Source organism: Procambarus clarkii, chromosome 76 (assembly GCF_040958095.1).
Source record: "Procambarus clarkii isolate CNS0578487 chromosome 76, FALCON_Pclarkii_2.0, whole genome shotgun sequence".
In the NCBI taxonomy this organism is placed as follows: domain Eukaryota; kingdom Metazoa; phylum Arthropoda; class Malacostraca; order Decapoda; family Cambaridae; genus Procambarus; species Procambarus clarkii.
The window spans coordinates 22,873,808-22,885,787 of NC_091225.1; the positions used below are offsets into that span (position 1 = coordinate 22,873,808).

The 11,980-nt window shown below is 47.9% G+C and overlaps 1 protein-coding gene across 1 annotated transcript in view; it reads right to left on the reverse strand.

Moving 5' to 3' along the window:
• Positions 1–9,456, reverse strand: part of Ctl2 (Choline transporter-like 2) — a 357,612-nt gene extending 348,156 nt beyond the window's left edge. The window contains exon 1 of the mRNA XM_045763943.2: positions 9,338–9,456. The gene's annotated coding sequence lies outside the window, so the exon portion shown is untranslated. The remainder of the gene's footprint in view (positions 1–9,337) is intronic.
• Between the last annotated feature and the right edge of the window lie 2,524 nt (positions 9,457–11,980).

An 11,980-nucleotide genomic window follows, 5' to 3' on the forward strand; every position in this document is an offset into this window, starting at 1 on the left:
ACAAACATTCCATGGGAAACTGTTCTAAGTAATACAAGTCCTGCAGAAGGAATAGAAAAACTGACTTCGGAAGCGTATCAAGTCTGTCTGAAACATGTTTCTTTGAGGAAAGCCAGAAAGAGATCCAACGTAGAAAGAGAACGCAGACGACACTATAAACGCAGGAAAAAAATAACTGAACTGCTTATGCAGACACGAATTTCCCATCAGAGAAGGAATAATTTAACTAGGGAGATTGAAGAAATCAAGCAAAAATTGAAACACTCATATCAAACTGAAGAAAGGCAGTTAGAACAGAAAGCAATTCAGGAAATAAAGAAAAATCCAAAATACTTCTTCACATATGCAAAATCAAAAGCAAAAACCACTGCCAGTATTGGACCTATTCGTACAAGTGAAGGTTCGTACACGGAGGATGACAAAGAAATTAGTGAAATCCTAGAAAAGCAGTATGAGAACATATTTAGCATTCCAATAAACAACATGAAAGTGGAAGATCCAGACAGTTTCTTTATGCGGGATATCCAAACTCTTGTAAATATAACTGATATCAACACGAGCGTACTAGACTTTGAAAGAGAAATTGAAAACATGCCCATGCACTCGGCCCCAGGTCCAGATTCATGGAATTCAATATTTATAAAGAAATGCAAAGTGCCGGTAGCACAGGCACTCAGTATAGAATGGAGGAAGAGCTTGGACACAGGGGAAATACCAGATGCACTTAAAGTAACAGACAAGCTCCCCTCTACACAAGGGAGGGAGCAAAGCATTGGCAAAGAATTATAGACCAGTTGCACTAACGTTGCACATAATAAAAGTATTTGAGAGTGTGATTAGGAGTCAGGTCACCAATTTCATGGAGATCAATGACCTTCACAACCCAGGCCAACATGGATTTAGAGCAGGAAGATCGTGCCTCTCATAGCTACTTGATCAATACGACAAAGTCACTGAGGCATTAGAATATAAACAGAATGCTGATGTGATATACACGGACTTCGTAAAGGCTTTCGATAAATGTGACTATGGCGTGATAGCACACAAAATGAAGTCAATGGGAATAACCGGTAAAGTAGGACACTGGATACTCAATTTTCTGTCAAACAGGACTCAGCGAGTAACAGTCAACCATGTAAAATCTAGTCCAAGCGCAGTTATAAGCTCTGTACCTCAGGGTACAGTCCTTGCACCGCTGCTTTTCCTTATTCTCATATCAGATATAGACAAAAATAAAAGTCACAGCTTCGTATCATCCTTTGCAGATAACACTGAAAAACTTCAAGCTGATATTAATAAAGTTTTCGACTGGGCATCAGAAAATAACATGATGTTTAACAGTGATAAATTCCAGGTACTCAGGTACGGTAAAGATGAGAACCTTAAACATAATACAGGGTACAAAACACAATCAAATGTACCCATAGTAGGAAAACAGCATGTAAAGGATTTGGGAATAATAATGTCTGACGACCTAACGTTTAAGGAGCATAACCAAGCAAATATTGCGACAGCCAGAAAAATGATAGGATGGATTACGAGAACTTTCAAATCCAGGGATCCCATCACAATGGTTGTACTCTTCAAGTCACTTGTGTTGTCTCGTCTTGAGTACTGCTCAGTACTCACTTCCCCTCTTCAGAGCTGGAGAGATTGCTGAAATAGAGGGAATACAGAGAACATATATGGCACGCATAGACGCAATAAAGCACCTAAATTATTGGGATCGTCTCAAAGCCCTCCAAATGTACTCACTAGAAAGAAGACGAGAGAGATATCAAATAATATACACGTGGAAAATACAGGAGGGCCAAGTACCAAATCTACACAGTAAAATAACAACGTACTGGAGTGAACGATATGGAAGAAAATACAGAACGAACCAGTGAAGATCAGGGGTGTCATAGGCACAATCAGAGAATACTGTATAAACATCAGAGGTCCGCTGTTGTTCAACACCCTCCCAGCGAGCATATGAAATATTACCGAAACAACCGTGGACATCTTCAAGAGGAAACTAGATTGTTTCCTCCAAGGAGTGCCGGACCAACCGGGCTGTGGTGGGTATGTGAGCCTGCGGGCCGCTCCAAGCAACAGCCTAGTGGACCAAACTCTCACAAGTCAAGCCTGGCCCTCACAAGTCAACAAGCCTGGCCTCAGGCCAGGCTTGGGAAGTATATTTTGAGGTTATCTTGAGATGATTTCGGGGCTTTTTAGTGTCCCCGCGGCCCGGTCCTCGACCAGGCCTCCACCCCCAGGAAGCAGCCCATGACAGCTGACTAACACCCAGGTACCTATTTTACTGCTAGGTAACAGGGGCATAGGGTGAAAGAAACCCTGCCCATTATTTCTCGCCGGCGCCTGGGATCGAACCCAGGACCACAGGATCACAAGCCTAGCGTGCTGTCCGCTCGGCCGACCGGCTCCCAGTGCTTACAATCTCCCAGGCTTACAAATGAATTTGGCAGGAATAAGGAAGCTTGGCAGGGGAATGGGGAGTAGTAGTGAATGGAGTAGTGAGTGTGAGAGGGGTGCGCATCAGCCAAGGGAGAGGCAACCAGCATGACCCTGCACTGAGAAAGAGGTCAATCAGAACCCATGGATTGCTTGAAGCCAAGGCACCATCGAGGCAGGAACGGATAGAGATTGAAGATTTGGAGCTACAGGGGATCTTGAGAGACATGAGAGCCCAGATGGCAGGGAATGAGGTGCAAGTCCACCGACGCATTGGGCCATACAACTGTGACAACAAACGACTTGTCCTGGTACAGTTCACTAACGAAGAGGGAGTAGATTACATACTGCATCACAAACACTTACTCAGAGGTAGCAAAAACTACTACAACGTGTATATTGACAGATACATGACAAAAGAGGAACAGATAGCCCACAGGGCGAGCAAACCTCCATGATACAACTCTTCCCATTTGAGTGTAGCTACACACTCGAGTCCTAACCCACCCTGTGCATCACCCGTGCTAACCAGCTCACACCTGCTTCCCAGGTCACTCCCTCCCCAAATCAGCCCTCCCTGCCCCTGCTTATCTCCCCAACACCTCCCCTGACCCCTCTGACCCCACTGCATTCAAATCCATCTGCTTCATACCACATTCCAAGGACACGCCTCATCCCCTAAATCCCTAAAACCCACCCAGCCCTCATCCCCTCAACCCCCAAAACCCTATCCAGCGCTCACCCTTCCTCATCTCCTCTCCTTCCATGTGACCTCACACCCATGCGAGGGGGGCACATGGACCCCCCTGTGGGGGACGGGGGTCCCCCCCCCCACCTCTTCCTCCATTTCCCTCTCCCCCCTCCCTTCTGCCCCAATGCCCACACCTACCCCTGAGTTCCCCCTGACTAATATAACCTCCCTCCCATTCTCACTATCCATGTTCCATCTGCCCCTCTTTCCCCACCCCCTCTATCCTTCTCCCCCCCCCCAACCTCTCAACCTCTGACTCCCAACCTTACACTACCTCTCAACCGTTCTATGTCTATCAGACCCTCCCTAATCTTCAGACCCAGTATGCTCTTCCTACTCCAGACTTACCCCAGACCTTCCTACCTACCTTCCTAGATGTCCAGCCCCCATTCGGCCCCCAAGCACCCCTCCTGACCCCTTTCACCCCCGGATCCCCCCAGCCCCCATTCACCCCCAGATTCCCCCAGACCCCCAGAAAAATGGCTAACTCTGGTACATGAGTTTCCATGAAGAATCTCAAGGTTTGGTACACCAGTGCTGATGGGGCATCTAATAAAGCAGAAGAGATAAAAGAAAGAGTGAGTGAGGCAGATCCTGACATAGTTGCAATTGTGGAAACTAAAATAAATGACATGATCTCGGATGCAATCTTTCCAGAGGGCTACTAGGTGGTAAGAAAAGAGAGGACACAGAGACAGGGAGGAGGGAGGGGAGTGGCACTCCTAATAAAGTGGAAATGGAAGTTTGAAGACCTGGGAAATCGGGTTACCAATGAGAGCACAAGTTTCATACATGGAACTCTGACAGCAGATGAGAGGAAGATTGTGATCTTGGTAATCTACAATCCCCCACCCAACAGTAGAAGACCCAGGCAGGAGTATGATGACAACAACAAGGCATGCATAGATGAACTGCACAAGGCAACAACATTAGCCCACAGAATGAGAGCGAAGTTGCTGATCATGGGGGACCTAAATCATGGAGAGATAAATTGGGAATCAAGGAATCCCCATGGAGGGGACGAAACGTGGGGAGCAAAGTTAGTAGATGATATAGACAGGAATTTCCTAACACAACATGTCAAGGAGGACACAAGGGAAAGAGGAGGAGATGCCCCGAGCATATTAGACCTGATTTTCACCCAGAACGTAGAATGTGGAGCATGAAATACCTCTAGGGGCCAGCGACCATTGTGTCCTAGTCTTTGACTACATGATGGAATTCAAACTTGTGACCATGGGACAAGAGGTCTGGGAGAGTTGACTACAGGAAAGGGGATTACAGGAGGATAAGGGACTATCTGGGAGAAGTGCACTGGGAGGAAGAAATTAGAGGAAAAACGTTCAAGATATGATGGACCTAGTTATACGGAAATGCCATGAGGCCGAAGAGAGATGTATACCAACAGTAAAGGGAAAAAATAAGAGGGAATATAATAACCCATGGTTTAATAGACAGTGTCAGGAAGCCATAATGGCCAGCAGGTGGGAGTGGTGGAAGTACAGAAGACAAAGGACAGAGGACAACAGGATCAGATGCAACAGAGCTAGGAACGATTACATTAACATAAGACGAACATCGGAAAGGGAATATGAGAGCGAAATTGCGATCAAAGCGAAAAAGCAACCTAAATTACTTCACAGCCATATAAGAAGAAAAAAGTCCGTGAACGACCAAGTGACCAGACTAAGGAAAACAGAGGGGGAATATACTGAAAGTGACAAGGAAATCTGCGAGGCACTGAATGCCAGTTTCCATGGAGTGTTCACTACCGAGCCTGAGCAGCTCCCATTGTTAGAAGGGATTACCCTAGATGAAAGACTATCAGATATAGAGGTGACAGCAGGGGAGGTAATGAAACAGTTGACAACACTGGATGCAAATAAAGCAGTTGGACCAGACAAAGTATCATCGTGGATACTAAAAGAGGCAACGCAGGCCCTCAGCGTGCCTCTGGCAATGATCTTCAATGAGTCACTTATGTCGGGAGAATTGCCCGGTTGCTGGAAGAAGGCAAATGTCGTACCGATTTTCAAGAAAGGCGATAGGGAGGAGACGCTTAACTATAGACCTGTATCACTGACAAGCATCCCCTGTAAAATACTGGAAAGAATAATTAGGCTATGACTGGTTGCACACCTGGAAAACGTTAGGTTTGTGAACAAACATCAACATGGGTTCTGGGGAGGGAAATCGTGCCTAACAAACCTTTTGGAATTCTATGATAAAATAACGATGATAAGACAGGACAGAGATGACTGAGCAGACTGCATATTTCTGGACTGCCAAAAAGCCTTTGATACAGTACTGCATATGAGACTGCTGTTCAAACTCGAGAGGCAGGCGGGGGTGGGAGGAAAGGTCCTAGCATGGATAAGGAACTACCTAACAGGAAAGAGCCAAAGAGTTACGGTATGGGGCGAGAAGTCGGACTGGCGAACAGTAATGAGTGGAGTACCACAAGGATCGGTGCTGGGGACTAATTCTATTTCAAATATATGTTAACAACATGTTTACCGGAGTAGAGTCCTACATGTCGATGTTCGTGGATGACGCAAAGTTGATGAGAAGAGTTGTGACAGATGAGGATTGCAGGATCCTCCAAGAGGACCTGAACAGGTTGCAGAGATGGTCAGAGAAATGGCTACTGGAGTTCAACACGAGCAAATGTAAAGTTATGGAAATGGGACTAGGTGATAGGAGACCAAAGGGACAGAACACAATAAAGGGGAACTGCCTACCTGTGACAACGCGAGAAAGAGACCTGGGCATGGACATAACACCTAATCTATCTCCTGAAGCACATACAAATAAGATAACGACAGCAGCGTACTCTACACTGGAAAAGTTAGAACATCATTCAGAAATCTAAGTAAGGAGGCATTTAGGACGCTTCACTCTGCCTACGTGAGGCCAGTCTTAGAGTATGCTGCCTCATCATGGAGTCCCCCATCTGAAGAAGCATATAAGGAAACTGGAAAAAGTTCAGAGGTTTGCAACGAGACTCGTCTCAGAGTTACAAGGGATGGGATATGAGGAGCGCCTAAAGGAACTGTGCCTTACGACACTAGAAAGAAGAAGGGAGAGGGGGGGGGGGCATTATAGGAACGTATAAAATACTCAAGGGGATTGACAAAGTGGACAGACGAAATGTTCACACGGAATAGTAACAGAACGAGGGGACATGGGTGGAAGCTGGAAACTCAGATGAGTCACAGTTAGGAAGTATTCTTTTAGCGTGAGAGTAGTGGGAAAATGGAATGCACTTAAGGAAAAGGTTGTGGAAGCAAATACTATTCATACTTTTAAAACTAGGTATGATATGGAAATAGGACCATAGTCATTGCTGTAAACAACCGATGCCCGAAAGGCGGGATCCAAGAGTCAATGCTCGATCCTGCAGACACAAATAGGTGAGTACACAGACACACACGCACGCACGCACGCACGCACACACACACACACACACACACACACACACACACACACACACACGCACACACACGCACACACACACACACACACGCACACACGTACACACACACACACACACACACACACACACACACACACACACACACACACACGCACGCACGCACGCACACACACACACACACACACACACACACACACACACACACACACACACGCACACGCACACGCACACACACACACACACACACACACACACACACACGCACACACGTACACACACACACACACACACACACACACACACACACACACACACACACACACACACACACACACGCACACACGTACACACACACACACACACACACACACACACACACACAACACACACACACACACACACACACAAAACTAAGCTATCTCACCCACTATTAACCAATCTCACTACTAATTAGTTACAAACATGCCATTTGGACTGCTACAACTATTATACTGTTATTGTTGACAACTGACGGTTAAGTTACTCGTGTCCTATTAGTTGGTACATTTATTTTATATTTCTTATTGTAAAATTAGTCGCTAACTTAAAATTTAAGCAGTAGAATTTATATTCACTTTATAAATTACGTTTCGCATGAGCCAGTGGAGCACTGTGCACTTACTGTGTGGTGGTGAGCAGCACTGTGCACTTACTGTGCGTGTGTGGTGGTGAGCAGCACTGTGCACTTACTGTGTGTGGTGGTGAGCAACACTGTGCACTTACTGTGTGTGGTGGTGAGCAACACTGTGCACTTACTGTGTGCTGGTGAGCAGCACTGTGCACTTACTGTGCGTGTGTGGTGGTGAGCAGCACTGTGCACTTACTGTGTGTGGTGATGAGTGGCACTGTGCATGTGTGGTGGTGAGCGGCACTGTGCACTTACTGTGTGTGGTGGTGAGCGGCACTGTGCACTTACTGTGTGTGGTGATGAGTGGCACTGTGCGTGTGTGGTGGTGAGCGGCACTGTGCACTTACTGTGTGTGGTGGTGAGCGGCACTGTGCACTTACTGTGTGTGGTGGTGAGTGGCACTGTGCGTGTGTGGTGGTGAGTGGCACTGTGCACTTACTGTGTGTGGTGGTGAGCGGCACTGTGCACTTACTGTGTGTGGTGGTGAGTGGCACTGTGCACTTACTGTGTAGTGGTGAGTGGCACTGTGCGTGTGTGGTGGTGAGCGGCACTGTGCGTGTGTGGTGGTGAGCGGCACTGTGCGTGTGTGGTGGTGAGCGGCACTGTGCGTGTGTGGTGGTGAGCGGCACTGTGTACTTACTGTGCATGAGAGGTGGTGAGCAGCACTGTGGACTTACTGTGTGTGGTGGTGAGTGGCACTGTGCGTGTGGTAGAGAGCGGCACTGTGCACTTACTGTGCGTGTGTGGTGGTGAGCAGCACTGTGCATTTACTGTGTGGTGGTGAGTGGCACTGTGCGTATGTGGTGGTGAGCGGCACTGTGCACTTACTGTGCGTGTGTGGTGGTGAAAAGCACTGTGCACTTATTGTGCGTGTGTGGTGGTGAAAAGCACTGTGCACTTATTGTGCGTGTGGTGAGCGACACTGTGCACTTATTGTACGTGTGGTAGTGAGCGGCACTGTGCACATACTGTGCATGTGTGGTGGTGAACGACACTGTGCACTTACTGTGCGTGTGCAGTGAGCGACACTGCAATTACTGTGCCTGTGGTGGTATGTGGCACTGTGCACTTACTGTGCGTGTATGGTGGTGAGCGGCACTGTGCACTTACTGTACGTGTGTGGTGGTGAGCGGCACTGTGCACTTACTGTGCGTGTGTGGTGGTGAGCGGCACTGTGCACTTACTGTGCGTGTGTGGTGGTGAGCGGCACTGTGCACTTACTGTGCGTGTGTGGTGGTGAGCGGCACTGTGCACTTACTGTGCGTGTGGTGGTGAGCGGCACTGTGCACTTACTGTGTGGTGGTGAGCAACACTGTGCACTTACTGCGCGTGTGTGGTGGTGAACAGCACTGTGCCTTTACTGTGCGTGTGTGGTGGTGAAAAGCACTGTGCACTTACTGTACGTGTGTGGTGGTGAGCGGCACTGTGCACTTACTGTGCGTGTGTGGTGGTGAGCGGCACTGTGCACTTACTGTGCGTGTATGGTAGTGAGCGGCACTGTGCACTTACTGTGCATGTGTGGTGGTGTGCGGCACTGTGCATGTGTGGTGGTGTGCGGCACTGTGCATGTGTGGTGGTGTGCGGCACTGTGCATGTGTGGTGTACGCCGTCACTACACTTGACTAGGAGCTCTGTTCACAAATTCCACTCATGGCATTTACATTTTTTTAATTTTGCCCCGAGAGGCGAGCGTTAGTAAACTGTACACACTGTTTACTGTCCCTAGCTACTCAGCCGCCTTACGCCTTTGGCTGACTGTAGAAATCGTAAAAAATAACTTAATCACGGATTATCTACGCATATATAAAGCGTAAATATTATCAGTTGCATTATTATTTACAGTCGTTTCAATGTCACTGGCGTATTGTGGTGGCGGCAACAGCTGTCGGAGCAATGTTTACATCCTGAGCGTGGCCACACCTCCACGCATCGTAGCCACACATGTAGCACCACACATCTACCGCCGTATCCTCGCCCTGATCACCCTCACCGCGTCTCCCTCAGCGTGCAGGAGGAACATGGTATTAACCTGTTAGTGAAGGGGGTGAACTAGACTGGTGAGGGAAGATACGCGAGCGAGGGAGAGACGCGGGGTTCTCTCAGTAACGCGAGCGCGGTACTCGGCCTGGGCTGGGAAGCACACTGGCGGGGCCGAGGAGGAGGAGCCGCGTCGCCGCTACACGCGCGGGCAAGAGAGCCACACTACACACAGACACACACGCGCGTGGAAGAGAGCCACACACACAGACACACACGCGCGTGGAAGAGAGCCCCACTACACACAGAGAGCAAATGTGAGCCAGCAACAAGAACATAAAGAGAGCAGCAGGGTGCGGCGACAACTCGGCGCCAAAACAGGAGGTGGAGAGTATTCAGGAGCAAGATTAAGGGGAGATATACAGAAGACTGATGGTGGTGGTGTTGCCGATGTAGCAGGCTAAGAGAGGCACATACAGCACCTCACTCATGATGAATGACGGGCGGTGGTCACACATCCGCCTCATTCATAACATGGCGACAACTAGCCTAATCCGTGTAGGACTAGACTAAATATGCCAGAATTATGTTTCGTCTATTCTGCTACGGAAATCTTCACTTCTGCACCTGGAGTGAGGGAATTATCAGGGGAACACTTGAAAGTGATTAGGATAAGGATTTGGAACGGGGTGAAGGGAAGGAATGGTAAATTTTGTTTTAATCTAATCACAGTATGAGATCAGCAAAATTACAGTGAGAGAACACGAGGTAGACCAGCTGATGTATTGTAGGGAAGATCGAAGGAATGTAGTGGGGAAGGGGGGGGGTCGTGGAGTGGGGGGTGATAGGGAGCAAGGGGCTGGGTTATGGGGTGTGAAGACCCTTAGCCTAGTGGGTGTACCGGAAAGATAAAAAGGGGTGGAGGGTGGCGGGGCTGAGGAGGGCGCCCCTCATGCTTGGCCAGCCCAATTTATTTACTTATTTATATATATACAGGAAGGTACAATGGGTTTATGAGAGTTCATAGCACTGATGATTTTACATTCTTGTAAAGCCACGAACACGCATAGCGTGTCGGGCAGTATCTCCACAATATCTCCAGCGGAAATAATACATCGGAACAGGGAAATATATTAAACAAACCCAATATGAACAATATTAGTAATTACGAAATGAAAGGAGAAAACAAGTTAAAAAACTTAACACAGGCAAGAACAAGCACGGGCTCCCTACCACGGGCTCTCACCTGTTGATTGACAGTTGAGAGGCGGGACCAAAGAGCCAGAGCTCAACCCCCGCAAGCACAACTAGGTGAGTACAAGCTGAGAATCAACGTTAATATGGAGCTTGGTGTGGTTGTACTGACACACTGGTGCTAATATGGAGCTTGGTGTGGTTGTACTGACACACTGGTGCTAATATGGAGCTGCTGTGGTTGTACTGACACACTGGTGCTAATATGGAGCTTGGTGTGGTTGTACTGACACACTGGTGCTAATATGGAGCTTGCTGTGGTTGTACTGACACACTGGTGTTAATATGGAGCTTGCTGTGGTTGTACTGACACACTGGTGCTAATATGGAGCTTGGTGTGGTTGTACTGACACACTGGTGTTAATATGGAGCTTGCTGTGGTTGTACTGACACACTGGTGCTAATATGGAGCTTGGTGTGGTTGTACTGACACACTGGTGCTAATATGGAGCTTGCTGTGGTTGTAATGACACACTGGTGCTAATATGGAGCTTGGTGTGGTTGTACTGACACACTGGTGCTAATATGGAGCTTGGTGTGGTTGTACTGACACACTGGTGCTAATATGGAGCTTGGTGTGGTTGTACTGACACACTGGTGCTAATATGGAGCTTGGTGTGGTTGTACTGACACACTGGTGCTAATATGGAGCTTGGTGTGGTTGTACTGACACACTGGTGCTAATATGGAGCTTGGTGTGGTTGTACTGACACACTGGTGCATTATTAATATGGAGCTTGGTGTGGTTGTACTGACACACTGGTGCTAATATGGAGCTTGCTGTGGTTGTACTGACACACTGGTGCTAATATGGAGCTTGGTGTGGTTGTACTGACACACTGGTGCTAATATGGAGCTTGGTGTGGTTGTACTGACACACTGGTGCTAATATGGAGCTTGCTGTGGTTGTACTGACACACTGGTGCTAATATGGAGCTGCTGTGGTTGTACTGACACACTGGTGCTAATATGGAGCTGCTGTGGTTGTACTGACACACTGGTGCTAATATGGAGCTTGCTGTGGTTGTACTGACACACTGGTGCTAATATGGAGCTGCTGTGGTTGTACTGACACACTGGTGCTAATATGGAGCTGCTGTGGTTGTACTGACACACTGGTGCTAATATGGAGCTTGCTGTGGTTGTACTGACACACTGGTGCTAATATGGAGCTGCTGTGGTTGTACTGACACACTGGTGCTAATATGGAGCTGCTGTGGTTGTACTGACACACTGGTGCTAATATGGAGCTGCTGTGGTTGTACTGACACACTGGTGCTAATATGGAGCTTGCTGTGGTTGTACTGACACACTGGTGCTAATATGGAGCTGCTGTGGTTGTACTGACACACTGGTGCTAATATGGAGCTGCTGTGGTTGTACTGACACACTGGTGCTAATATGGAGCTTGCTGTGGTTGTACTGACACACTGGTGCTAAT